The sequence below is a fragment of the Triticum aestivum genome, chromosome 7D, assembly GCF_018294505.1.
Source record: "Triticum aestivum cultivar Chinese Spring chromosome 7D, IWGSC CS RefSeq v2.1, whole genome shotgun sequence".
Lineage (NCBI taxonomy): Eukaryota > Viridiplantae > Streptophyta > Magnoliopsida > Poales > Poaceae > Triticum > Triticum aestivum.
In genome coordinates, this window is record NC_057814.1 from 360,707,695 (window position 1) to 360,719,935 (window position 12,241).

Genomic DNA, 12,241 nt, shown 5'->3' on the forward strand with positions numbered 1-12,241 from the left:
TTCGGAATCCAAATCCGGCGCTTCTGAGAACTAGAACCGGAGGAAGAACCCAAATCACGGGTGTGCTTACGAGACTCCTCGTAGGTGAGCTGAGCTGTCTCCGCATTAATGGCCTTGTTCACAAGAGCCTGGAATGTATTGCAATGGTGCAGGTGGAGATCTCGACGCAACTTGGGGTTGAGACCCTTCCGGAACCTAGCCTGCTTCTTAGCGTCCGTGGACACTTCTTCTGTAGCATAGCGGGCGAGGTTCTCAAACTCTCTACTGTAAGCATCAACAGCCATCTTACCCTGGGTAAAACTACAGAACTCTTCTCTCTTGCGGTCAATGAGAGCCTGAGGAATGTGATGCTCGCGAAAAGCCTCAGTGAAATCTCTCCAGGTCGGTATCTGGCCAGCTGGAAGCATAGCCTCATAGTTCTGCCACCAAAGACTAGCAGGACCTTCCAGGTGATATGCAGCATAAGTGACCTTGTCACCTTCAGCTACGTTCGCAGAACGCAGCTTGTGTGTGATACTACGGAGCCAGTCATCTGCATCGAGTGGTTCAATGGAATGATGGAAGGTAGGTGGTTTCAAACCAATGAAATCATAGATGGTCGCTGACTCTTTGCACTGAGGTGCGGTGTTCTCCTCGATACGTGCTAACAAGCGGTTAGACTCATGCTTGTTCCTCTCCATCTCTAACATAAACTCTGCCAACGAAGGCTGGTCGGGAGGATCCTCCTCATCCCTACCACCTCCGTGGTTCAGGCAACGAGCAACAGAACTTCGGTTAACTGACGACATCCTGAGAAGCGGAACCAAGGACGAGGTCAACAACAACTATAGGATGCAACATGTAGCATAAGGAAATTTAGTATCTCTCAAACTCCTAGGACAAATCCGGCAGCATAACGGCAGTAAAATGCTCAAAATGAGACATTCTGCAAAAGGCGGGGTAGCACCATACTCAACATCGTCACTCAAGGTTCTGAGATATTACTAAACAGGCTACACCGGAGGTACTCGAAACTGGGATATGACTCTGATCAACCAATCCTAAGAGACTACGGAGTAGTAACACGTGATCCTGATAGACAGAAGAGGAAGCCTAGTTCCTTAACCCCGTAGGAAAGATAGGATGACTCAGATCAGAAGGGCATGAGGTAAAAGGAGTAAAAAGAGCCTTACGTTCCCTTCCACAATCAATTCCCTTATATAACTAAAGAATTTCTAGACTCAACTTCGACCAGGTTGGCTTGGAAATCCTACAGGCAGTCAGGCTCTGATACCAAAGCTGTCGGGACCCCGATTCTAAGTCACACCGATCTAGCATGTAACACCTCATATCACTTTGCGGCCTCACGCACGGTATTCCCACGGGTGTCGCCTTACCATGGCCCGGGACCGTTTGCGCCTTTTGGCTCACGTATATGATAGTGTCGCTAGCATCCATATGACAGAGAACCCGGGCCGACATGACTAGTCGTGAACCCAAAGTGGCACTAACTTACGGGGACAGGCATACATGAAACAACATCGAGCATGTCGGTCAGCAGCGTGTGAATCCGGGCTGTAGCAACTGGGCTAACAGGACTCCGGGAACCCGGGCTGTAGCAGGCTAGGCAGGACTCCGGATGTCACCGCGTGACATTTCCCCGAAGGGACAGACACAGGAACGAAGTGAATCACATGCCGGCCAGTCTAAGTGTTCCGGAGCAGTAGTGCTGGGCTAGCAGGACTCCGGTAAACCGGGCTGTAGCGGACTACCATGGCTCGGTGGAAGCACTAGACTACATTTCCCCATAAGAGAGGCTACCAAGGATAGACAACTAGGTTGTCGGATCCCACACATAGCAATACACGTTACACGTACGCATAACATGCAAGTATGTGCTGTACAACATGGCATCACAACATAACGCAAACTCATATAGATAAAAGGCCCAGAAGAGCCACATAGCATTAAGTACAAACAGGGGTCACATGACCCATCATTCAGAGCATACAAGCAACGGAAGCATTACATGTCTGAGTACAGACAACTACAAAAGAAAAGGCTGAGAAGCCTGACTATCTACAGGCCCCTCCCAAGGGTACAAGATCATAGCTGAGGTACAAGCTACTCGTCGAAGTCCAAGCAGAACTACTAGTAAGACTGAAGTCCCCGCTGCAAAAACATAAATAAAGCAACATGAGTACAAAGGTACTCAGCAAGACTTACATCAGATCCTATCATACATGCATTTGTATCAAGAAGGTAGTGTGGGGTTTAGTTGCAGCAAGCCAGCTTTGACTCAGTGGCTATCCTGTTCTACGACTATGAGAAACTTCTTTGAGGTAAGAAGGCGCACACGAGTCCACTAATCACCACCTCAATACACCACTATGGATTCATTCCCGTCTCACTACGAGAAGCCATCCATAGCACTCACACTTATCTTGAGCATTTTAGAGTATCCACTTCAAGTTGTCTATGTACCACGTAAGCATCCAAGAAGTCCATAACCGAGGACACGGCTATTCAAATAGATCATGATAACCCTGCAGGGGTGTACTGCTTCACACACGCTCTCGCCACTTACCGCCATGTACACGTCATGTACCTCGGCAACCTTCAAGCGGAAGCCTGGCGAGGGTGTCGGCCACGACCTGACTAACCACACAAGACTCTAGTCCAGGTTTATCGCCTATTCGGGTTCCATCCGCAAGGAGATCCGGCCGGGGTGTCGCTCACGGCCCCAAACGATGTGTGCAGGGTTCCCAAGCCCACCTCGTCGGATGGATCTACGCTTGGTACACCATGCCACTTGTGCCTAGTCTGTCCCAAGCCCACCTGGCCGGGTGCCACTTGGTAGACTACTAACACTACCTACAAACACCATAAACTAATTGCAACTCCTGGACAGAGATCAAGTTGGTTAATAAGTCGAGGGAGCTTGGAGCGCCCGGAGCCCAATGTGTGGTAGTAGCTAGTCATTGGACAACTTACACAGAACTCGGTTCTTAAGGACGGTCCCAATGAGACAACCCACCATGTACTCCTACATGGCCTCTCACCGCTACATTTACCAAATCGTGTTCACACGCTTAACTCTCAGCACCAGAACATATCGTAACACTCCAATTCATTCCCAATGAATCAGACCTGACACAACTCTAAGCAATAGCAGGCATGGCATGGTAGGAACACAACATGGCTCAATCAACTCCTACACATGCTAGTGGGTTTCAACTATTTACTGTGGCAATGACAGGTCATGCAGAGGAATGGGTTCAACTACCGCGGCATAAAGTAGCAGTTGAATCGTTGTTGTCCTAATGCAATAAAAGAGAGCAGGAGCGAGAGTGTAGGATTGTATCGGAATGAACAAAGGGGGTTTGCTTGCCTGGTAGATCAACAGGGTGCACTGCTCCTCAGACAGGTACTCTCGAACACTCTCCGGAGCAGGACCTATCGAGAAGGAACGGTGTCGACAATCAATAAAAAGGCATATGAAACAATATGATGCATGATCATGGCATGTAGATGTGATGCTGTTTTGAGCCAATGCATTTAGCATTCAACTTGGAAGAGATCCATTTGAACCAAAGGTTCAAATGCAACTCTAATATAAGTCCCTTTAAATGCCATAAGTGTGTTTTCATATATACAGCATGTATAGGTTAGTTTTTCATGCATGAAAATGGCACAGATGGATAGATTGAATTTTTCTGATCATTTTTCATATATAAATTATTTAAATCTGAGCTACGGTTGAATTTCTATGAATTTTTGAAGTTTATATCATTTTCTGGAATTTCCTGATTTAATTTAAATCGAGGAAAATAAATAACTGCATCAGCATTGCGTCATGCTTGCGTCAGCAAGTCAACAGCGCTGACTGGGTCAACCTGACGTGTGGGGTCCACACGTCAGTGACACGGTGTTAAACAAGGGGGTTTTACTAATCTAATTAAAGGATTAGGGCGCATGGGCCCACATGTTAGTGTCACAGGGGGTTAGTTAGCGGGGTTGACCCGGTTTGACCGTCGATTAGTCGCCGGCGAGGGCAAACGCGGCAGAGGGGCTCGGGATCGTCGCTCCGGCGACCATTTGGGCGGCGGAGACCACGGGCGAGGAGCCAGCGCTCGTCCGCGTCATCTGGAGCAAGCGGGGGAGACGGGGGTGGCCGGAGCTCGTCGGAAACGAGCTCGAGGCGGCGGCCAGAGTTCGGGCTCGTGCGGCTGCGGGCTACAGAGCACGGGGAGGCAGGAGAGGAGGGGAAACCAACGCGGGGGCTCACAGCGGATCGGCGGGCGTCGTTGGAGAGCTCGGGGAAGGGCTGGAGTCGGCGGGGCGGCGATGGGGATCCACGGCGGCCGGAGGCGAAGATGGTGACGGCTCCACGGGGCGCTCCGGCTTGCGTGGCTCGGCGGAGAGCTTCAGAGCGAGGAGGCGGAGCTCCTGCGCGTGTCGGAGAGGCGAGGGGGAGGCGGTGGTTGCGGCAATGGCGAGTGGCAGCGACGACAGCGTTTGGTGGTGCTCGCGAGAGAGAGAAAGGGGAGGGGATGAGCGCGGCTGAGAGCGAGGGGAGCCGGGGGGGTTGCGTGGCGACGTTGCAGGGGGTCGCGGAGCAAGCAGGGAGGCAGGAGCTGGCTGGACGCGTGGCCGCGTGCGGCGAGCGCGTGCTCGGCGTCCTCCTGGCACGGTGGAGACGACGACTGGCAGTGCCAGTCGGCTGGGCCGGCCTGTTGGGCCGCCGGGCTGCACAGTGCCCGGCTACACAGGTAAGTGGCCCAGGTAAGTTCCTTTTTATTTCTGTTTCTTTTCTATTTTTCTGACATTTGTTCTGATTTAGTAAAGTACTAAATCATTTTATTTACTTCTGTCAATTTTTGCAGGGACCTAAGGGATTAATCCAAAGCCCCTCACCAAAATTCAGAATTTTTGGACATATATAAAATATATAACATATATATATCCAATGCAAATAATTACTGCATTAATTCCAAATGGCCAAGATAAATATTTATGAGCTCCTAAAAATATTGGTTTGATTTTTTTCTCTGTCCAATATTTTCAGAGAGCAACATGAACATTTTCTTGGACCCTTTTGGAGCAATTTTTATCTGGGTCATTTCCAGAAATGATTCTGAGGGTTTCACAAATCCCCACTTCAATTTAAATGGAATTTAAACATGATGCACACATGACTAGCTAGTCTAGGTCATACCAGAACTAGGGATGTGACAATATGTAGAAATTCTAAAATAATTTTTTGGCCACACTTTATGTGGTTTTATTCAAAAGGAATGTTGTATGCGAAATAAACGTGAAGAGAGGGCTTTTTAGATCAATGGGGTACGTGAATGTGTAGTTGATGTATTTGGCAGGGCCTAGAGAGGTATGTGTATGTATTACGTATTCGAGAGAGGCATGGATAGAGGGGCCGGCGGGGGCATGGGAGAGATAGCACGAGAAATGAGAGAGGTCTAGAGAGAGAGAGAGAGACGAATAGGATGTCACGGTGGGAGATGCCCTTGAGTGTGTGTATGCAAGGGGGAGGGGATAGAGGCACGAGGAGAAAATATTTTGTGTGGTGTCTGTGTTGGTATGTGTGGGTGTGACGAGATAACGAGACCTGGGGGCAGAGGGTGTGTCACCGCATGAGGTCCGGTGGGCCGAGGTGAGGCCCTTGGTTTGGTTCCGTCCTGCGCCACATTGCTCGGCCCGTGACGCATTTAGGGAGACCCATGGAGGACTAGTCTTAAGAGACAAAGATAGCAAAGTCGTGAAGGACTGTGTGTCCACTGACAAAGCTGGGTAGGATTTGTAACCCTAGGTCCTCAGACTAAGGTAACCCCTTGTCTTTGATATTACTATTCATCCAACCTAACTTTAAGGGGCATCCTACAGAATGCTCTGCTAGAATCATACTCGTCAATTAGAAAGAGAGGTGGAGACAATGCGTGAGAGACAGTCCTAAAGATAATGTCCGTGCGAGAGACACGTAGGCAGGTCTATGTATATAGAAAGGGTCTATGGGGATCGTGCGTGTGTATGCTTGTGAGAGGAAGAGTTCTTGTGATAAAGGTTAGTGAAAACAGTCGTAAATGGTTACGAGAGGGAGGGAGGGTTATACCGAGAGCATGTATGCGAGAAAGACACCTCGGGAGAGAGTGTGTGAGCATGTGTGAGAGACCACCGATGGATATACACCGTGTGCGCGTATGTGTGAGAGAGAAAGTCAGCGTGTGTGTGAGGAGGGGCCTATGGAGAGTGAAACTACACGTAAAAGACTGATGTACACATTGATTATAAATATAAATTGTATCCAAATATTAGGATGGGGTCATGATATTTGCAATTCGCGTAAGGAACGGTCATTGATCCATCAGACATCTATATTCTATCAAATTTGAGCATGTCTATGTTATTATTCAACATAATTGATCCACAGAGTTAGTATTTTGAACTCCAGACAATGCATCGCTTTAGCAATCGAATATAAACGTGAGTATAGTTCATGTTGTGTGTGTAAAGCACATTATACATACAAAAGTTACACAATGAACATTATAAATAGCTAGCTATGAACTAGCATACATTTGAATTCAACTTAAGGTGGTTTAAAAAAATTGAATTCAACATGAAGTCCATTCAATTATTTGAATTCGATATCATGGCATTTGTAAATCATACCTAAATTATGGGGGCACCAATCTTTGCTCTGATTTTGTACATAATAGCATATATAGTCGTGTACAAAATAGATTCAAATTTACCTCCTCCATTCCAAAATAATCGTAGTTATAGGACTTTCAAGTGTCAAAATTTCAAAAAGAAGCGCGTAATTTAATAAGATTTTCAAACATACAAGGTCAAATTTAACGTTGTCTATTTAGGTCAATCCTCAAAGTTCAAGAGTACTCTGAACGTGAATGCTTCCGTTTCAAAATTTCGAACGAAGCACCAAAAGAGCCTCTACTCACCCAAAATCGCGTAAGACCAATGTTTGGTAGAAGGAAATTACTTTTCTAACTCCGACCCGTGAAACCTACCGGGCCGACGTCCAAAGGTTTAAACCGGGGTAGGTTTGTAGCTTCATCTAGACGCCACTCAACCACCTCCGAAAAACATTCATACACAATGGCCGCCTAAGCACACATGCACACGGCCGAAACCGCTCCCGCCCACTATTTGGGACACCTGGGATTACCATCCTCCCCCGACCCGCAGTAGCTCCCCCTCCCCAGTCCGATTCCCCATTTGTACTCCGTGGGCGCCGCCTCGGATCTGCTTCCCCTCCGCCGACAGACGGCCACCGCAACACAGTCAACAATTTGGCCACGGGTTCATCCATGGCTCCACCCTCTTCCAAAACATCGGTTCCCTTGGTAAAAACAAGAAAATTGCCGCGACATCTGGAGGACACAGCACTGGCAACTAGAAATGGTACTCCTCTTCCCTTATTCGTGCAAATCTTACGTGTCTGCTTGCACGGTATTCATCCCACAGAAGACACTAGTTGACTACTTCTTCCTGATACTAGATGTTCCTAGTAACTCGCGATGCACAAGATCTCTCCTCATATACTATTTCACCTTATCTAGAGGTCCGTCGGCCCCCTGGATTTCAATTCCTGGTCAGTTGATTCCCAATTAAAGGAAGCATTCCCCGGCGTAATAGGTTCTAGTCCGCCTATTACGCCGAGGAAGCAGCGCCTCAGTGTTTATCTTAGGGGTGTGTGGGGCCTAGGAGCTGCTGGCGCCCATCTAGAGGTCGGTCGGGATTAAAGGGATGGCCAGGGGCGCTGCCAAGCACGGCGGTGGTGTGAGGTCGAGGGGAGGGCGGGGCGGCGAAGGTAGGGGTCTGGGCCGGTGGTCGCTGGCGGTTCGAGAAAGATCGTCAACAGTTACTGGCGGGAGGTAAATGAAGGCCATCTGCCCGTTCCTTATAGATCGGACGGTTCATAAAAAATCGACTGGCCTATTTATTTTTAGTCGACTGTTATTTTGATAGGACCACATGTGGTGGTGTGCTGGAGGAGTACCTGCATTTCCCAGCCATCCTTGTGCTCATATATGACAAAATCATACGCAGTAGAATCTAATTTTGTTTGCCATGCAATGTTGTAGAGCTATCATATGTCTCCTGTCATTTATATTTCAGCCACCTGCATTCTACTACTTTTACAGTGCACTAGTTCTGCACACAGTTCACCCATACTCTCACTGTTATGTTTTTATGCATGGGTATTTCAGACTCTACCTTGACAGAAGCACGAAATAAAAGAGAGAAGTCACTCCTGCTTTCTTTGCGGGCAGGCAAGACACGTTTCAGCGTTATAAAGGGTGCAGTGTCAGTAGATGGAGACAGTAAATGTAGCTCCGGAGTTGATGACCTCGCTCGCCATGAACCACCATCCCAGGTGTTTGCTTTAACTTCACGGTGTCATATGTGGTTGCATGTTGCATATGGTGTCTAGCTTGTATTCGAAAGGCCGAAGTCGGTCTTTATTAAGATAAGGAAAGATATTTTTTACATGAACCACCATCCCGGGAGCACCAGAAGACAAATAGCTATTCAGGGCACTGGTCGAGCCAGTGACAAGCCCAGCACAGACAAGCATCACCTGGAAGCCAACTAAAAAGCCGCAATGGTGGCGAAGCAGCTCGCCTCCCACCAGGCTCTCAGGTCCTCGATGATCATGCTCACCACTCCAGCCGGATGTCTAACTTATAATGCTTCCAATTTGGTTAAATTGCATCTGCTTAGCTTACACATTATACCTTTGAATATGACATGCCTTCCTGTTTTTGGTACATACTAGTACATTTGTCTATTAACCATGTTCTTACATCAAACTAATATTTTTGTGTATCCCTCATCAATCACTTATGATGAGACAGTCACACCAGGGGGTAACTGTGAGAAAATACGCTCTTTTAAAGAATGCAGTGTCAGCCTCCCCACATGATTCTCAAGAAACAACAAGGCTAGATGAAGATAGTGAACGTAGCTCTGTTGTTGATGACCGCATTTCCCCTACACCAGCATCGCAGGTGCTTGCTCTAACTTGGCAGCGTGATATGTGGTTGCATGTTGCATATGGTGTCTAGATTGTAATTTCTCTAATCTAGTTAAATTGCATGTGCTATTCTGCTTAGTTTATACATTATACCTGTTAATGTGACATGTCTTCCTGTTTTTAGTACATAGTACATCTGTCTATTAAGCATGTCCTTACATAAAACTATTGTTTTTTTGTATCCCGCATCAATCAATATGACGAGACACCTTTAGTATATGCAGTGTGATATTAGTTGCATCTTTCATATGATTTATAGCATGCGCTGCTTCTAATTTGTTGAAACGTCATTTATGATGGGACGCTTTTAACTTTGCAGAGTCATATTGGTTGCATCTTTCATGTGGTGTCTAGCTTGCATTGCTTCTTATTTGTTGAAATGGCTTCTGCTTAGTTTACACAAATAGTTGTGAATATGCCATGTCGTCCTATTTTTCGTACATATTCCATCCTGGTATCATGTGTTTGCCTTACATCAAAGTAGTGATTGTCAGTATCATGCACGAATGAGTTCTGAAGAGTGAATTTTATTGCTTTTTCTTGTCGGTTTTACTTGACAATTAAAAATCAATAAAGCGGAAGGAAATTAGCAAGGCAGTGGATAAAGGTCCTCCTTCCAAACAGAGGGCATCTACAGATTCTACTCCGCCACCCCCCCCCCCCCAAGAAGATTTGCAAGACAACACATGCATAGACACTCAACGTAGTTGTGTTGATGATGAGCACGTCTCCCCTAGTGCACCATCATAGGTGCTCCCTCTAACTTGGCACTGTTCTATGTGGTTGCATGTTATGTATGATGTCTAGCTTGTATTGCTTCTAATTTTTTTGAATTCCATCTGCTTACTTTACACATTATACTTGTGAATAAGACACGTGTTCCTGTCTCTAAAACATACAATATCTGTCTATCACACCATGTTCTTACATCAAAGTACTACTGTTGCGTAACCTACAACAATCACTTACCATAAGACACGTTTGACTTGGGAGTGTAATATAGGTTACATCTCGCATTCTTTTCTAGCTTGTACTACTTCTAATTTGTTGAAATGGCACTTATGACGAGACAGTTTTAACTTGGTAGAGTGATATTCGTTGCATCTTTCATATGGTGTCTAGCTTTCATTGCTTCTAGTTTGTTGAAATGCCTTCATCTTAGTTTACACATCATAGCTGTGAATATGCAATGTTGTCCTTTTTTCTTACACATTCAATCGTCCTATCATGTGGTCGCCTTACATTAAAGTAGTGCTCGTCAGCATCCTGCATCAATGAGTTCTGAAAAGCGAATTTTTATTCATTTTTCTTGTGGGTTTGACTTGACAAGGCAATACAATTAAGAAATAGGAAGGAAAAAAATAAGGCAGGGACTGATGGCGGTATTCCGGCGAAACCGGCATCCCAGGTGCTTTCTCTAGCTTGGCAGTGTGATATTGTCTTGCATGTTGCATACGGTGTCTCACTTGTATTGCTTGCAATTTGATTAAATTACTTCTGCTTAGTGTACACAAATAGTTGTGAATATTCCATGCCATCTATTTTTCGTACATATTCCATCCTCGTATCATGTGTTTGCCTTACATCAAGGTAGTGATTGTCAGTATCATGCATGAATGAGTTCTGAAGAGTGAATTTTATTGCTTTTTCTTGTCAGTTTTACTTGACAATGCAAAATCAATAAAGCAGAAGGAAATTAGCAAGGTATTGGATAAAGGTGCTTCTTCCAAACGGAGGGCCTCGCTACATTCTACTCGGCCATCCCCCCAACAAGATTTGGAAGACAACACATGCATAGACACTCAAAGTAGTTGTATTGATGATGAGCACGGCCCCCCTTGTCCACCATCACAGGTGCTCCCTCTAACATGGCACTGTTATATGTGGTTGCATGTTATGTATGATGTCTAGCTTGTATTGCTTCTGATTTTGTTGAATTCCATCTGCTTACTTTACACATTATACTTGTGAATAAGACATGTGTTCCTGTTTCTAGGACATACAATATCTGTCTATCACACCATGTTCTTACATTAAAGTACTACTGTTGTGCAACCAGCAACAATCACTTTTCACAAAGACACATTTAACTTGGGAGTCTGATATAGTTTACATCTCGCATTATTTTCTAGCTTGTACTACTAATTTGTTGAAATGGCACTAATGACGAGACAGTTTTAACTTGGTAGACTGATATTCGTTGCGTCTTACATATGGTGTCTAGCTTTCATTGCTTCTAATTTGTTGAAATGCCTTCTACTTAGTTTACACATCATAAGTTGTGAATATGCAATGGCACTAATGACGAGAGACCTTTAACTTGGTAGTGTGATGTTGTTTGCATCTTGCATATGATTTATTTCTTGTACTGCTTCACGTTTGTTTAAACGCCAGTTATGACGAGACACTGTTAACTTGGCAGAGCGATATTTGTAGCATCTTTCATATGGTGTCTACCTTCCATTGCATTGCTTCTAATTTATTGAAATGCCTTCTACTTAGTTTACACATCATAGTTCTGATTATCTCATGTTGTCCTATTTTTCGCACATATTACATCCTCCTATCATGTGGTTGTCTAACATCAGAGTTTAGTTCGTCTGTATCACGCATCAATTTGTTCTGAAGAACTAAATTTTTATTCCTTTTTCTTGTCGGCTTGACTTAACATGGCACAGAGAAAGAGGAAGGAACACAGAATGACAGGGGATGGTGTTAGTACTAAGTACACACAGAAACGGAAGCGGAAGAATTATGCAGGTTCTGCCGGTACTGATGGTGCAATAGAAGGTCAAAGTCCAGCGGAAAATTGTACAAACGCGGTATCCCGTGCTACACGAGCTGCAAAACAAGCCAAACAGAAACTAATAGCTGCCACCAAACAAGCAGAGACAACCCTAGTTGTTGCAACACCTTCCACAGTACCACCAGCTGCACGAGTTACTCGTTTGTCAACTCAGCTAGCAGCACGTTCCCAAGCTCCCTTGCCACCTGACATTACTTCCGAAGCACTCTTGACACAAGACGAGTTGGCAAGATCAGATGAACCTTGTGAGCTTCAACAGCAAGAAGGTAGTTGCTGGAGTCAAGTTACAGTTGCATGCTTCTTTATATGTAGTCTCACAGTTTGATGTACACTAACACTTCCTATGTTCGTTGTTGGACTAGCACCTAGGCACAAGAGGA